General features: G+C 36.6%; 1 long non-coding RNA gene across 1 annotated transcript in view; it reads right to left on the bottom strand.

Moving 5' to 3' along the window:
• The window catches only part of LOC137615182 (uncharacterized), a 30,284-nt gene extending 19,210 nt beyond the window's left edge, over positions 1-11,074 (bottom strand). The window contains exon 1 of the long non-coding RNA XR_011039187.1: positions 10,901-11,074. This is a non-coding gene — a long non-coding RNA (uncharacterized lncRNA). The remainder of the gene's footprint in view (positions 1-10,900) is intronic.
• Positions 11,075-15,608: the final 4,534 nt, after the last annotated feature.

Consider the following 15,608-nt stretch of genomic DNA (forward strand, 5'->3'; position numbering starts at 1 on the left):
AGGGCTATCAGCATGGAGTTGATAGCTGGGAGAAGGGGTGCAAGTCTCTTGGCGTCTCCAGAAGGCCCCGGCAGACCGGCGGCACGCCGCAGGCCACTCCAGCAGAGTTTCTGGCATTAGTGAAGACACAGAGAAGTCAGGAGTAATGCCAGGTTGGCGGCCGCCGGCACAGCGGCAGCACGCCGGCGGGGGCTCCGGCTGCCGGCTTGGTGACAGGGTCATAGGATAAGGAAGGTGGATATAGCATATCCGGACCGCCGGCAATGGATGCCGGCACGCCGGGGGCCGGCCCGAGGGACGGACGACCGAAGCTAGGTAGTATAAGGGTAGGCCATCGGCTGTATACCGACGGAAGGCGGCAGTCCTCCGGCACACGGAGGACTGTCGGCTAGGGAGGATACTAGGAATGTGTCACCAAGGGAGGGCGGTATTGCCGGCAGTAGAGGCGGCAAGGGACCGGCACCAGGACAGGAAAAGAGACAGAAGGAGGGCTGGAGGGGTAAAGATACGAACCCCATAGCATCCCACCTGAATGGGTGTACCCATGATAAAGGCTAGCTCTATCACCCAATGGCAGGGGGCCGGCAGGGGGCCGGGTGCCAGAGTAGCCCAAGGGAGGGCCAGGGAACACCCAAGAGGGGGGAGAACCCCTGCGGACAAAACGCTTCCAGTGGCTAACCCCATAGGACACTATGAAGGGTATATGTACCAGAGCGGACTGCACACAGGGACTCAAGATAGCTCTGACACTCCACCCTAAGGAGGAGTTGTAGGACAAGGGACAGATGAGTATAGGCTAACCTAAGTATAGGCTAGACCATACAAGGGATAGGGGGGGAGGGGAGAAGAAGAAGGGTCTTCCATAGGGGAGGCTTTGTACCAAAGCGGCCACCAAGGAAGGGAGGACGCTCCCTAGCCTAAGGTAGGCAACCTGGCTGAGAACGGTGCATGGGTACCGTTTCAAGCAAGGCACAGAACTAGCTCCCCCCGAGGCCTAACCTAGAGCAGGGATGTTAAACCCTAAGCTAGGTAGGCTGGAAGGCGTATCGCAATTGCAAGGAAGGTCAGGTAACCTAACCTCAGCAATTGAGGAAGGACAGGCCGTTCCTCATTCTCGGATGCAACCCTAAGGGGGGATCATTCCCTTAGGGAGGACAGAGAAGCGATAGGTACTCTGGTATGGACTTGATCCCCTTACGTGGTAGGGGGAGCAAGGCCACACAGAGTGATTGCCCTAAGGCAGGGGGTGAAGGGAGCATATAGGGGTCCTACATCTAGGTTAGGTTAGAAAGGCACACTATCAAACCGATCCCCTATATGGTCCCTGAAGGCGAAAACACTTGCATCACAGTAAACAGTATCATAAAATAATGCCACTATCTTCATAACTTAACCTAGGATCACTGGAATATATCATGCATGAACACTGGTGATAGGCGCTCTGGCCTAGGGGCTAAGCAAGCGATCTAGTATGGGGTCAGGCGATTACCGATAAAAAAGCGTCAAAACACGATATATGAAGTTCCTAGCTATGAAGACTAAATAACTAATAGTATCAATTAGTTAAAAGGCCGGAATAAGCTGTTCAGGCTAGCTAAATAACGCATGCAGGATAACAGCGACGCCATAAAATGGCATGTCCGGTAGTAGCACAGCTCTGCCAGAAAACATAAAATATCTCGAAAAGTAAAAGTTACTTTACGGTCAGAGCTTATTTAAACAATACTGGGACCTGGTACTCAACTTTCCAGAAGAAGGTGAGGCTGAAGGTAGCGACATTACGAAGATGCAAGCCGATGTAAAAGCACAAGGGAAAATCCGTCTTAGCAAGGCAAGCTACTAGAAGAAGGATGAGGACGGACGTGACGTCATTTAGCAATGGCACCCGTTTGTTTACGTTTCGAGTACCAAAAGTAGCCACGGACGAGTATAGCTGTGGAACGGCTCCCCAGCTATTCTCCGCCCCTCCATATTGAAGTGTTAACTATGTGGGGTGCAGATAGCTATGTGGCGCGTTAATACATGCGTCCCCTGTTGATATACGATGTCTTAAAGGGAAACCTTTAGGATACTCGCTCCAGAAGTTAGAATTCTGTGATAACCTGTGGTTAAATTCTCTGGGAATATCTTAGTAGTTATATACCTAAGGAAGCTACCAATAAGGAACCTTCCATCAGGATGCCATGGCTTGAGCTCAAAAAGCGCATCTACAGTATAATCATCACCGAGCCAGGCTTTGTCTTTCCCTCGTTATTTTAACACACTTCAAGAACTGTTTTCATCTTTTTAAATACGATCGATAAATTATGGAAACAAAAATTAAAATAATTACTCTTAAGAATAAGGTATTTCTCCTAAAACCTTAAAATGAGAAATTCAAATGTAACTGAACTGCACTTGAAGAATATTGAACATGCCAAACTGCTTGGATAAGAAATTTCAAAACTAAAACGTAACAATTGGACGCATGAAAGACTTAGATTATTTCTCCCAAACCTAGATATGAAGATCTGTAACAGAAAACTTTAAAGTAACTCATAGTACTTATAAGAATAATTTCTTAAAATACATATAAGAAAATAAAAGACAAAACTATGGTGTAACTGAGCTGCACTTCTAAGGACCAAATTATTTTCCATAAAATTTATAAATAACTATGAACGATTTTAGGATAAACTTTACAAATAACCATGAATGATTTTAGGATAAACTATAAAAATACTGTAGCTACGAATTATTTTTAAAGGTAGTCTCTCTCTCTTCTAAATTCTCACGCCAATGGCAAAATCAACTTTCACTTTCCGTTGCGATAGTGTTACTTAAAGTTTCATTAAAAATCAAAACAATTGTAAGATTCCATGAATATTTTTCCATGTACCATGACTTTTACTTCTATTCTTCGTACTTTGTAAATATGCATTAACGTATGCTTCCATCACACGTGTGGGTTGTTACCTAAAGGCTAAAATTATCGTGTTCAACAGTAGGCCTAATTTTAGGCCAGAAAAGACCATTATCCTTTTACCTCAAGCTATGGAATTTAAGCAGACCATCATGATCGTCAAAATATTTTTTTTTCCATGCGATCAGTATTATTTTTATTAATATAGTTATTAATAAAAATGTCAATATTAGCATTATCAATATTAATATTACTAATTCTGATTTTTTTTATTAATAACATTATCGCTATCATCATCATCATCATCATCACTGAGGTTACAATCATGATTGGTGAAGCAGAGTACTATGAGCTACGAAGGCTACGATTCTAAAAGGGAAACTTCACAATGCGGAAAAAATGCATAAGTAAAAAATACATAAGTAATTTTAAGATTTTTCAAGAGAAATAACTGGGCAAACAAGACGAGGCAAATTAGCTAATTCATAGGAGGATTCAACAAAACGAATTTGTAATGAGATTGAAGTTATGAAGATGCAACATTTCTACTTTACAGAGAGAGAGAGAGAGAGAGAGAGAGAGAGAGAGAGAGAGAGAGAGAGAGAGAGAGAGAGAGAGAGAGAGAGAGAGCTATTTGCTCTGACGCACATTTTCATTATGGTCAATGCCTGCCCTCACTCGTTCACGCTTTTTATTGCTCTCTGCCACTCCCACCTATCCAACCCCCCCCCCCCTCCCCCCACTGCTGATATGCAGGCGTGCAATCTGATCACAAGTGACAAAACTTCAAGAAAACCATATGGTATTGATCCTGTTACAATTAGTATCATACCAAGTATTATGAACAAATTACTTAGTATTATCAAAAACACGTAACTTATTACCTTTTTATTACCCTTGCAGAAAAACAGTGATAAAGACAAAACGCTTTAGAAATAAAATCCCTCTCCATGTATATTTTTTATGAAATTACTTAAAAATAGATGGCATTAACAATTCCTGCAGTCATGGCAACCAACGTTTATTGGGGTCTAACATAGGTTGATTGCCTAATAACTGTATACAATAGGGTGAATCAAAATGAATAATGGCGCCCATTGATGGAAAAGACTATAATTGTAAAGTAAAGATCTCCTGGGTTTGATGGCGAGACATTGGAGAAAGAGGGAAAAGATGCGCAGTATAATCACCTATTTAAGTAGGAATAAACTGAACACTACGAAAATAAATCGGCGAAGCAGCAACGGACTTGATGGAACAAGTTCTATTGTCCACTAAATGGTGTAGTAAAAAAAAAAAAAAAAAAAAAAAAAAAGAAAAAAAAAAAAAAAAACCTCCCTGGATATAGCGATCAAGAACTGGCTAATAAATTTCTAGAATTCTTTAAATGAAATAAGTCTATCTTTTACAGATATTCCGTGACAGTTTGGTGCTGTACCAAACACAGAAATAAGCTTAACAAGATATGAATATATAGCAAAGGATTATTATAAAGGGAGCTATGAAAAATAATGCGATTGATCCGATGCTAATAACGAAAGTAATAAGAATTAAACACACACACACACACACACACACACACACACACATATATATATATATATATATATATATATATATATATATATATATATACATATACATATACATATACATATACATATACATATACATATACATATACATATACATATACATATACATATATATATATACATATATATATACATATATATATATATACACATATATATATATACACATATATATACATATATATATACACACATATATATATATATATATATATATATATATATATATATATATATATATATATATATATATATATATATATATATATATCAAAAGTATTACAAACACATGAAATGAAGTTCAAGTTACTTGCATATTATACACAATTTTACTTCTCCATAAATGTCATTGATGATATAACGTGCTTACTAGTGTTGAAATAAAATTAAGTTCATGGTGGTAGGAAAGAAACTAAATTAAGAAACTTGCGTGACTTCCAAATAAATACCAATGAGAACTTGTCCCAAATGTGAATTCTCTCTCAGATCTCAAATAAATAATGAAGCAAGAATCGGTGGATATCACCTTAGAAACATTATTTTTGTAGAGCCATCTGCATGAATATTCTGTAAAGAAACTTATGATTGTGTTATTACCAGGATTGGCTACTATAACTATTACAACCTATCCAATTACAAAAACATATTAAACAAAAGAAAGATTATTAAGAAAGTGTTCTACCCCGAGAAAGTATTATTCCCATACGAATTGAATTACGCAGACTGTCTATTAGAGCTTGCGCAGAGGTAAAGATATGTGCAGGACTCAAGTTATCAGAACTGGACGTCAAAAAATATCTAAGATACTTGGTTATTGAAGCCAAGATGTACACACGATCCAAATTTTCTTTACCACCCCCCCCCCTCGTTGTATGGAAGTCGAAGCCAGCAGTGAAGAACTGATCATTGAACATATACTCGTGTGTCAGCGGCATGAAGTCTGTTGAAAGTGTGGCAGATTCTAGAATTTCCACGGGTGGGGTAATGCCAGTTTGACAGTCAATTGTCATAGTAACGGCTTCCTACCTACAGATCCACAACCCATCCACCCATTCTCTCACTCTCTCTAGCTGCTGCTACTACGACTACTACTGCTGCTAGGAGTTAAATAAAATGTATTTCTGCTATTCATTTTCTCATTAAAAAATAAAAACAAAACGCACAACCAAATATCCTCATTGTGCCAGAGATAGGCCTCGCGTTTCCCCTTCCCATCAGGTCTCATGAGGGAGAACCTGCTCTTCTGCCTATGCGCCACACGTGGAGAAATAGCAGCCAAATGGTTTCCATCTACAAAGGGAAGGTCGTGTGTAGGAGTGTGGGAATTACAGAGGAATGATATAACAATTTTAATAATAATAATTGTGTGGTGCATAACACCCTTATAATGCGGAGAAATTGATGCCTGGGATAGAAGCAGTAACTTGTCCCATGAGAGCTTAAATTAGACTATTTCCTGATCCCAACGGTTATTTAAACCCCCTTACTTTCCCTGTGCAAAAATGCTAACCAACCGAGCAGGATGAAATGAAAACAAGTAATGAAGAAATGAACAGTGCTGTAGCTGCTGCAATTTTAACACTACTTCTACTACTTTGGTTGCTACTACTAGAATATTTGAGAGAGAGAGAGAGAGAGAGAGAGAGAGAGAGAGAGAGAGAGAGAGAGAGAGAGAGAGAGAGAGAGAGAGAGAGAGACTAGCATACGATAGAGCCGACTTCCTTTACAACGACGGGGGAGGAAATTTTGGGTTGTAACTACCTCTAATGAAGGTTCTAGTTCTAGAGCAGCCTCTCGCAACAGGGGGCCACGAGTGGACGCCGAAAAAAATGCAATTCAGAATGAAGAAGCTTGGAATGTATAATTTAGGTGACGGGACTCCGGCCATAAAGGAAGTTTATTTTATTTTAAACCATTCGCCTGATTTTTTTTTTTTTTTTTTTAGTGTTTAGACCGGGATAGTGTCTACGACAGAGTAAAGAAGGTAGCTGAGTTTACCCACAATTTCCAAAGAGAAAACGGAGACCACAGAGGCTCATCACCAATGATTACAGAAACGTTAGGTTTGCCTGGGCAGCAACTGTCTCATAAATTGTATTGTTCAGCAAATTTTTTTACTTGAGTTATAATTCTAGTGACTGAGTAAACAACATAAAACAAAATCTGCATTTCTTTTGAAGGGCAGAGTACAACTAAGCGGGAGGAGGGGGGGGGGGAGGGGGGGCATGGACCATCAAAGGTTGAGAAACACTTATTATGTATGCCACCCTAATGCTATTTAAGTAGTCCAATAGGCATCGAAGGACTGAAAATAAGACTTAAAAAGAAATTAAGACATTTCCGTTTTGCAAGGTGCTTCGATAATCAGGATATGACATTTAAACAGCAGCCATCGTAAGACTAATCTTGGCGGCGGCGGTTAAACTGTGCTATGCTCTTAAATACTTAATGTATACGGCAAACGGGAACGGGAAAACAGTCTTTAAAGTAAAGAGAAGTAACTAGACATAGTCTACTCAATTTCCAATGCTTTCCACCGAGTTATTACTTGAAGCAGTTATGCTTTGCAATCTGTGTTTTCTGAATAAAGAATAATTTCATTGAAAACACAAATTTTCAAACGGCTGCAATGTGAATAAAACTATCCAAATGACGTTTTGAAACGTTACCGAAGCGAAATAAATAAATAATTCTGCCCCATACGTTGAAGGGAGGATATTTCCAAGCTCCCTCCCAGGTACAGACCAGCTGGAAGTGGCAAACGATGCCTGGAATGTTGCGGAAATCAATCACAGAGGGAGAAGGGTCGCTCTCACTAACTGACAAGAGGGAGCGATATTCCAAATGTGGTTTTATTATTATTCAGTTTAGTTTATGGCAATTTATACCCATTGAAATATTGGCGTACTTTTTAATATTATACCCCAATGGTCCCAACAGGGAAAGTAGCCCAGTGAGAAAAGGAAATATGGAAATAATGGAAATAAACAACCTACAAGAGTAGTAATGGGAAAAAAAAATTTATGAACATTAAAATAGATCTTTTATATATACAGAGTTTCAACGGACATGAATAAGACACTTCTGTCTACTTTTTTCCCATTGGTTGTCTCTTCAGATAAATTTTATGTTTTTTCTCTGAAACTTATTATATTATTAGTAAATCTCCGAGATCATGTCTTCGCTAAAGGTATTCTGTGTTACCTTGTTGTTTTTTTATTTTAGAAACAATTTAAACTGGACAACAATGCTGATTTTACTTTAAGGTCATTGTAACGAAAACAATCGATGCAGATAGTTCACTTTTTTATCTTTTACTTCACTTTGTGAGATGATACCTGTCTTGTCACACCCAGCAAGAGTTTTGAGACGACATTTATTTGCCGTTAACAACGTTAAGGTCTTCAGAGAATCATACAGCGCAGTCTGCGTTAATTGTCAAATCTTCGCTTTAAAGGATTTTCAGAAAAATAAAACAAGAATAAATATAGAACATCAATTTCTTGAAAGCTTATATACCAACAGTCCCTCTGACGTCAAGTGGGAGCTCGTTATACAATGGGCCACATATATGAAAGGTCTACAACCCACAGTCGATGTGCATCTTGGCTCTGGTAACTTTAAATCTGCAAATGTTTTTATTTTGCCCAGGCTGACATGAGTCTTTTCATAGTTTATATATGACATATCTGTTTAGACGTTGTTACTGTTTTTAGAATGATTTATTGTTAATTTGTTCTCATCATTTATTTATTTCCGTATTTCCTTTCCTCACTGGGCTATTTTTCCCTATTGGAGCCCTTGGGCCATTAGCATCTTGCTTTTCCATCTAGGGTTGTAGCTTGGCTAATAATAATAATAATAATAATAATAATAATAATAATAATAATAATAATAATAATTAATAATAATAATCTGTAATTACTCAAGTCTCGTGTCCGAACTGTATGGCATATTAACCGCTATTGAGAAAATAACTTTGGAGAAGGAGGGTAATTTTACAATTTTAGTGATGCAAGGAGTGTCCTTCAAGCTATAGAAGTTTTTAATTCTAATAACCCTCTAGTTTTAAAGATTTTAGAATGGCTTTTTATTATTGGACGGAGAGGTATAACAGTTCGATTTTGTTGGGTTCCAGCACATGTAGGTGTGTCTGGGAATGAGAAGGCAGATTCACTGGCTAAGAAGGCTGCATCCGAGTTGCTGCCAAGAAGGTATCCCATTCCCTGTAATGATTTCTTACCTGACATCAAGAAATTGGTTTGCAATAAATGGCAACAGCAATGGGATAGCCTAGATGGGAATAAAATGCGAGAGGTAACAAATGACATATCTCCTTGGAGGTATAATATGATGCCCCGAAAATGGGAGACGTCTCTTTGTCGTCTCCGTATTGGTCACACTCGGTTGACACACGAGTTTCTGCTGAAGGGCCAACACCAACCGTATTGTGACGACTGTTTATTACCTCTAACAGTAAGGCATTTGTTGACCGAATGCCCCAATTATAACAACTTAAGGAATAGATATTTGTTTGAGGCTCGAGGTGAGGGTGGCAGGTTCATCCTTGCCAAGATTCTTGGAAATGATGTGTCCTACCATGCAAGTGGCATTTTTAGATTTATTTCAGAAGCAGGTCTTCTGAAAACTATTTAACTTTTATGACATTCAACTTTTATGATTTTAATTGAATACTCTTTTATTTTATTTTATTTTTGTATACATAAATTAAATGTTACCGGCGTCAATGACCTTAGATGTCAGTTTGTTGGCTATGCGATGTACAGCAGTTTTTGAAGGTTTTAAAGGCCACTCATGAATGGCAGAATTAAGGGCCAGTGACATTGCCATATCGAGCAGGACAATGCCCTAGAGACTGATCATATATACATATGATCAACACCCAAGACCCTCTCCACACAAAGCTAGGAGCAAGGAGGACCAGGCAATGGATGCTGATGACTCAGCAGGTAGACCTATAGGCTCCTCCATACTCCCCCCATTCTTAGCTCACAAGGATGGGGAGGTTGCAGACACTAAAGGAACTAACGAGTTTGAGCGGGACCGAAACCCAGTCTGGCGATCACCAGGCACAGAAGTTACCAACAAGCCACAAAAAGCATAAATATTTTGGACGTCCAGGTCTCATAAAAAACTTTAAATTTATTCTAGCTTTAATGGGATGCAAGAGTAGTTAACGAAAAATATAATCGTAAATACGGAATATATGGGAATTCTTTTCATTTATGAAATAATTTGCAGCATCTTAATTACCAACTGAAATCCAAAATATTAATATATTTATCCACGCTCAGTATTTGTCTTCATTCTGTTTCCTGAACAGAGACTTATGTTTAAATATGCAGTCTTTCTCAATTTCCACATTTAACAATAGTTTTAAACTTAATTCCTTCTAAGTAGCATAATGTCTCTTGAAAGCAGTATGGGCACGAGTCGTGGTATGACAATGAAAGAATATGAAAGATTTAGTAGGTTTGATAACAAAGCCATCAGAAGAACATTGGGTGTTAAATGGCAGGGTAGGATTAGAAATGAAACTACAAGAGAAATTACCCGAGGGCCATATGTGGATGAGATCATGGTGAGGGGTAGATGGAAATGGTTTGGGCAAACTCTTCGCACACCCCTAGAGAAATTAGGACACCAAACTTTTTAAGTGAGCTCCACAAGGCACTAGAAGAGTTGGAAGACCCAGACCTACATGGCTGAGGACTATGATGCGTGAGGTAGATGATGATGAATAGAGAAGTATTGATTAAGCTCAAGATAGAGACGACTGGCGAAATGTAACCGAAGCCCTTTGCGTCAATAGGAGATGATGATGATGATAATATATCATATTGTAAGTGTATACACATACCTAAAAATTAATATACATATGTATAACGTATAATATACTAGTGTAAACGACCCGTTATATAAATGACAACTTAAAAATATTTAAGAGAGATATGAGTGCTCACACAGATGTGACCCTCCCCATGCCCTCACAGAGCTAGAGCTGGAGTGGCCAGAACAGGTGAAAATCTGGTCAAATGGGGCCTTAAAACTGACCAGTCCTGAAATTATCAAGGAAATACCCCGACCATCAATCATATCCTCACATCAGGCCAACTATCACCAAATTTGGACAACATATAAAAACATATGTGTGTGTGGTGAAGGATATTCAAATATTTTAACTTTTTAGCCTTTATATGAGATATATTTTCTAGAAATTTGATAATCAAACAAATGCAACAATAGAAAAAAATTAGTTAAATTTGGTTTGCTTTTATTGAAGAAAAGTGTCTCAATCAAATACTTAGCTATTTTATTAGCGATATTTTGAAGATTGGAAGAGAAATTCTACCACTAAATAAATAAAAAAAAAAATACTTACCTTTAAGTGTGTTTCTGGTTTGATTTCCTTTTCTGAAATGTTTTCAGTATTTTGATAATATTCTGTGGATCTTGGGTCGATATTTCATTTCCCGATCATTGGTGAACTTGAAAGTTACATTCAATTGGTTTTTCTATGATGTCCAAAAACTAAGAATCTCTTGCATTGGCATTACAACCTGCGAAATAAAATGCACAAACATTAAAATATTTTCAAAATTATATTTATTTACTACTGGAGAAAATTTTTTTATTTTACATATCTACTACTATATCATTGGTGTTCATGCAACACAAATGAATAAATAAAACTTCCAAATTTTTAACCTCGCCTAAAACTTCATTGTCATGATATTCTGAATACGGAATTTCTCTTGAATGACTTCCACCGAGAGTCATTGTGATGCTCTATTCAGAATGTTTAACTTCTTGGAATGGTTGAGTCCACACTGAAATGTTCAAGACATTTCCAGTTAACATTTCACAACCATCTTTTAGGGCTTTACAACATGACCCTTCTCTTCAGATTTTACAATCATAATATTTTTTCAGTTGTGATAAACAACTTCGCTTCTATTCCATTATTCTGACGCACAACCATTTTGGGGAACGACCTTCATTGTGCAATCATTGATATCTGGAGTTTTACTTGTGCAAAAGTAGCCACATTATATATATATATACAGTATATATATATATATATATATATATATATATATATATATATATATATATATATACAGTATATATATATATATATATATATATATATATATATATACAGTATATATATATATATATATATATATATATATATATATATATATATACAGTATATATATATATATATATATATATACACAGTATATATATATATATATATATATATATATATATATATATATATGCACATACATGTATATACATAACCTACATACATAAATATACATTATATATATATATATATATATATGTATGTATATATATACATTCTTAAACATAAATCTATATTTACATATGTATATATACATGTACATATTCAAATAAGCCATATATATTTTTGATACATTAATGTCTGGATTCTCTTAACGACCTCGGGATCAGAGCCCCAGGCGAAATCACACAAAGACAAGAGCTTGTGACCGTCCGGAAATCGAACCCTGGTCCGGCAAGCTTGTATAGACAGTGACTACCACTTATATGTATACCTACTTACGTATATATATATATATATATATATATATATATATATATATATATATATATATATATATATATATATATATATATATATATCAGTAAATGGACCATTAAAAGCGCTCTGAATACCTGGTCTTGAAGTAAGTCCCCTTGTCTTATTATATCCTTTGAGTACAATAATTGTTTTCAAGAATAAATTGTTGTTGCTCTACTTTAGCAGTATGATTTTAGAGATGAGAAAATATAACGATTCACTTACTGACCATCTACGGCTGGGCTGACAGACGCTGCTTTCAGGCAGCTTTTCAGTATGTGAGCAGCCGAGTTGACGACATTCCTACACATTAATTGCCTACTTTTAATTAACCAGCATTGCAGAAACATAAAACTCAATTCAATAGAATTCAGTTTCTGTGACATAGCCAATGCATTTCAATTGGCTTTCCACATAAATTTCTAACATCCAATATACCCGGGGAGAGACTTGGGGAAATAATGGGTAAACCTCCTAATGAACAAATCAAAGCGTCCCGCCGAGAACGTGATTTTTATGCAGATTTAGAAATAAATGTCCCACCCGCACAAGGGTCACCTTGTTATACGTACCCTACAGAAACAGTTATCACCTGTCAATTAGTAAGTTATTGAATATTAAAATAAAAAAACTAAGTTTTTGAAATACTCTCAGATTTCCTTAGCATCTTCACATTAGGGATTGATTGGATTAATTGTTATAAGTTTGGGCCACTTGTCCCGGCACCGGGGCATCGGAAGCCAAGTCATTGCCCTAGTTCAGCTGGGTGAACCACCCACAGTAGCAATATGAAGCTAAAATTCAGAAGATGGAGAGCAAAATCAAAGAAAGGAAGCAGGAAGGAAGGTAAAACAGGCGGTTAAAATTGTCTGCAGCTAGGAGACGAAACAACACTGTAAAGAACAAGAGGAATTGACTACACATACGATTGTTACCCAGTGCATTAACCACACCGTCCTCTTCACCATAGACCTAGAATTATTCGTTTTTTAGGTACCTATTTCCTCCGACCTTTTTTTTTTTTTGTTACAGTACAGCTACATAACCTATGTTTTCCGGTTGATGCACAATCTGCCGTTCCCTTCAGCTAAATCAACGTCAACACAGCTATTAAAAGCCAAGAAAAATTATCTTTTAGACTATGTTGGTAGAGTGAAATGGTCAGTTAGTTAGTCAAACGAAATCACGAGTTGATTTACCCATTAACTCGATAAAAATCGGGCTAGCTAAAGAATATTTTAGGTAAATAAAATCTGCCAAGTGCCTATCTGAAATAAAAACAGTTAAAGAGTAAAACTGTATAACACCTAAAATTAAATCAACCATAATTAGATAGAAACCAGTTGAGTAAAGTTGTCCATTAGCTAAGTAACGTCAATTGAGATCAAACCAACTAAATGAGATCAGTGGGGTGAAATTGTCTCCTAAGTGGAATCAGTTGAGTGAAATTGACAAAATGTCTGTGAAATCGACTAAAACTTTTTAGTGAAGTGAAATCATTATCAACTAAATGAAATCATTCAAGTCGGATTGTGCATCTGGTATGTTAAAGCACTAGTTCATTTGCCTCATCAATTAAAGTAAATATACTCAAAATTGTGTAACAAGTGAAATTAGTCAAACAAAATATTACTATCAGTTATATGAAATATCAAGTGAAATCACATATCGGTTAAATGAAACCAATCTATTTGAAAATCATCTAAATGAAATCACGCAAGTGAAATTGGCTTCCATCAAAATTATATTAATAGACAAACTTCCTATCTACTCAATGAAGACAGTTGACTGAACTGTCTTTTAGCTAGCTAAAATCAGTACTAGAGATAGACAAAAAAAAATGAATAGAATTACCTCATAGCTAAGTAAAACCTGGAGAGAAAAAGAGTCTCATCTGAAAGATGTTTATTGGAAGGGCCTCAGAAGTGAAATCTAATGGGTGAAAATGCTAATTAGTAAAGTAAAATCGAGTGGGAGGAAATGCCCATTAGCTTATGAAATTGCCTCTTAGCCAAATGAAATCAGGGTAGGAATTTTTCTTCAATCTAAAAAAATTCCTATTTTGCAAAAGTGCAACTCTAAAACGGGCTGCCAACTCAAAGAGTCCTTAGCTAAGTTAGCTCTCACAAGAGCAGCACGAGCATAGAACACGCACGCATTTATGCTTCCATCAAAATAAAATCAAGTTGGTGATATTACTTCCATCTAACTGTAATTTATCTAGTAAATTCACCTGTTGGCTAAAAATATCCAGGGATTTCGCCTGATATAAACAGCCGTGGTGAAATCGTGTAAAGAACCAGTCTAGTGAGTTTGCACCTTAATTAATTTTGTGAAATTGTCCCCTAGCTAAGTAGCAGTTTTGAGAAATTACCTTAGCTGAAATTCAATCCAGTGAAATTGCCTCTTGCATAAAATCCAATTTAGTAAAATTACCTCTTGGCTAAAAATATGCTGTAAAATCGTCTCGGCTAAAAATCAAGTCTAGTGAAATAGCCTTTAATCTTAAATACATTTGGTGAATCAAGTCTAAGCTAAAAATAAGTTAGTGAAATCGCCTCAGGCTAAATAAATATTCGTCTATTTGAATCACCTATCTAAAAATCAGTCTAATGGAATCACTTCTTTTCTAATACGCAGTCTAGCGAAATCTCCACTTAGTTCAAAATCAATGCAGTGAAATGGTTCGAGGACAGTTTGATACTGGACATTTTGATAACGGACATTTTGAGACTAGACTTTTTCACTACCTGACATTTCGATACCCCTATATATAATATATATATATATATATATATATATATATATATATATATATATATATATATATATATATATATATAATGTGTGTGTGTGTGTGTGCGCGCGCGAGCCCCACGAGGATAGCGTAGTTTATTTTAAGTTTCCCACTGTTCTTAAAATTGGTTGTCTAAATAATTGCCACACTGTTCTTGGAATTGGTTGTTAAATATTTTTCTCAAAGACCGGCAATTTATAGTAAATATTGGTCGGAAGCTAAATATTCTCAGTCTTTTCTATCACTCAATAGTTTATTAGATATATCAATAGTTTATTAGATATATCAATAGTTTATTAGATATATCAATAGCTCAGATGTTATCTGTTGCCTATTTCACCTCTCACAAAATGCTTACAAACAAGTCGTAACAATAGTTTTTAAACAGAAATATCACCAAGATGATGATTAAAGTTTAAAAGCGAGATGTTATCTGCACTTGCTCTCCTTCCCATTGACGTTGTTATTGACGGCTTCGAAGAAATAACTGATGACGACAATGAAAATGGTATGCCGCGCACGAATAACCCTGTTGAAGGATTTCATAATACACTAAGAACCTCAAGTGACAAATGTGCATCCTAATATTTGGTCCCTTATAACTCCTTTAAAACATGAAGAGGCTCTCGGTGCAACAAGAATTGCCCATCTCAATCGTGGAGACAGAGTAACCTCAAG

This window comes from Palaemon carinicauda, chromosome 21 (assembly GCF_036898095.1).
Source record: "Palaemon carinicauda isolate YSFRI2023 chromosome 21, ASM3689809v2, whole genome shotgun sequence".
Taxonomy (NCBI): Eukaryota; Metazoa; Arthropoda; class Malacostraca; order Decapoda; family Palaemonidae; genus Palaemon; species Palaemon carinicauda.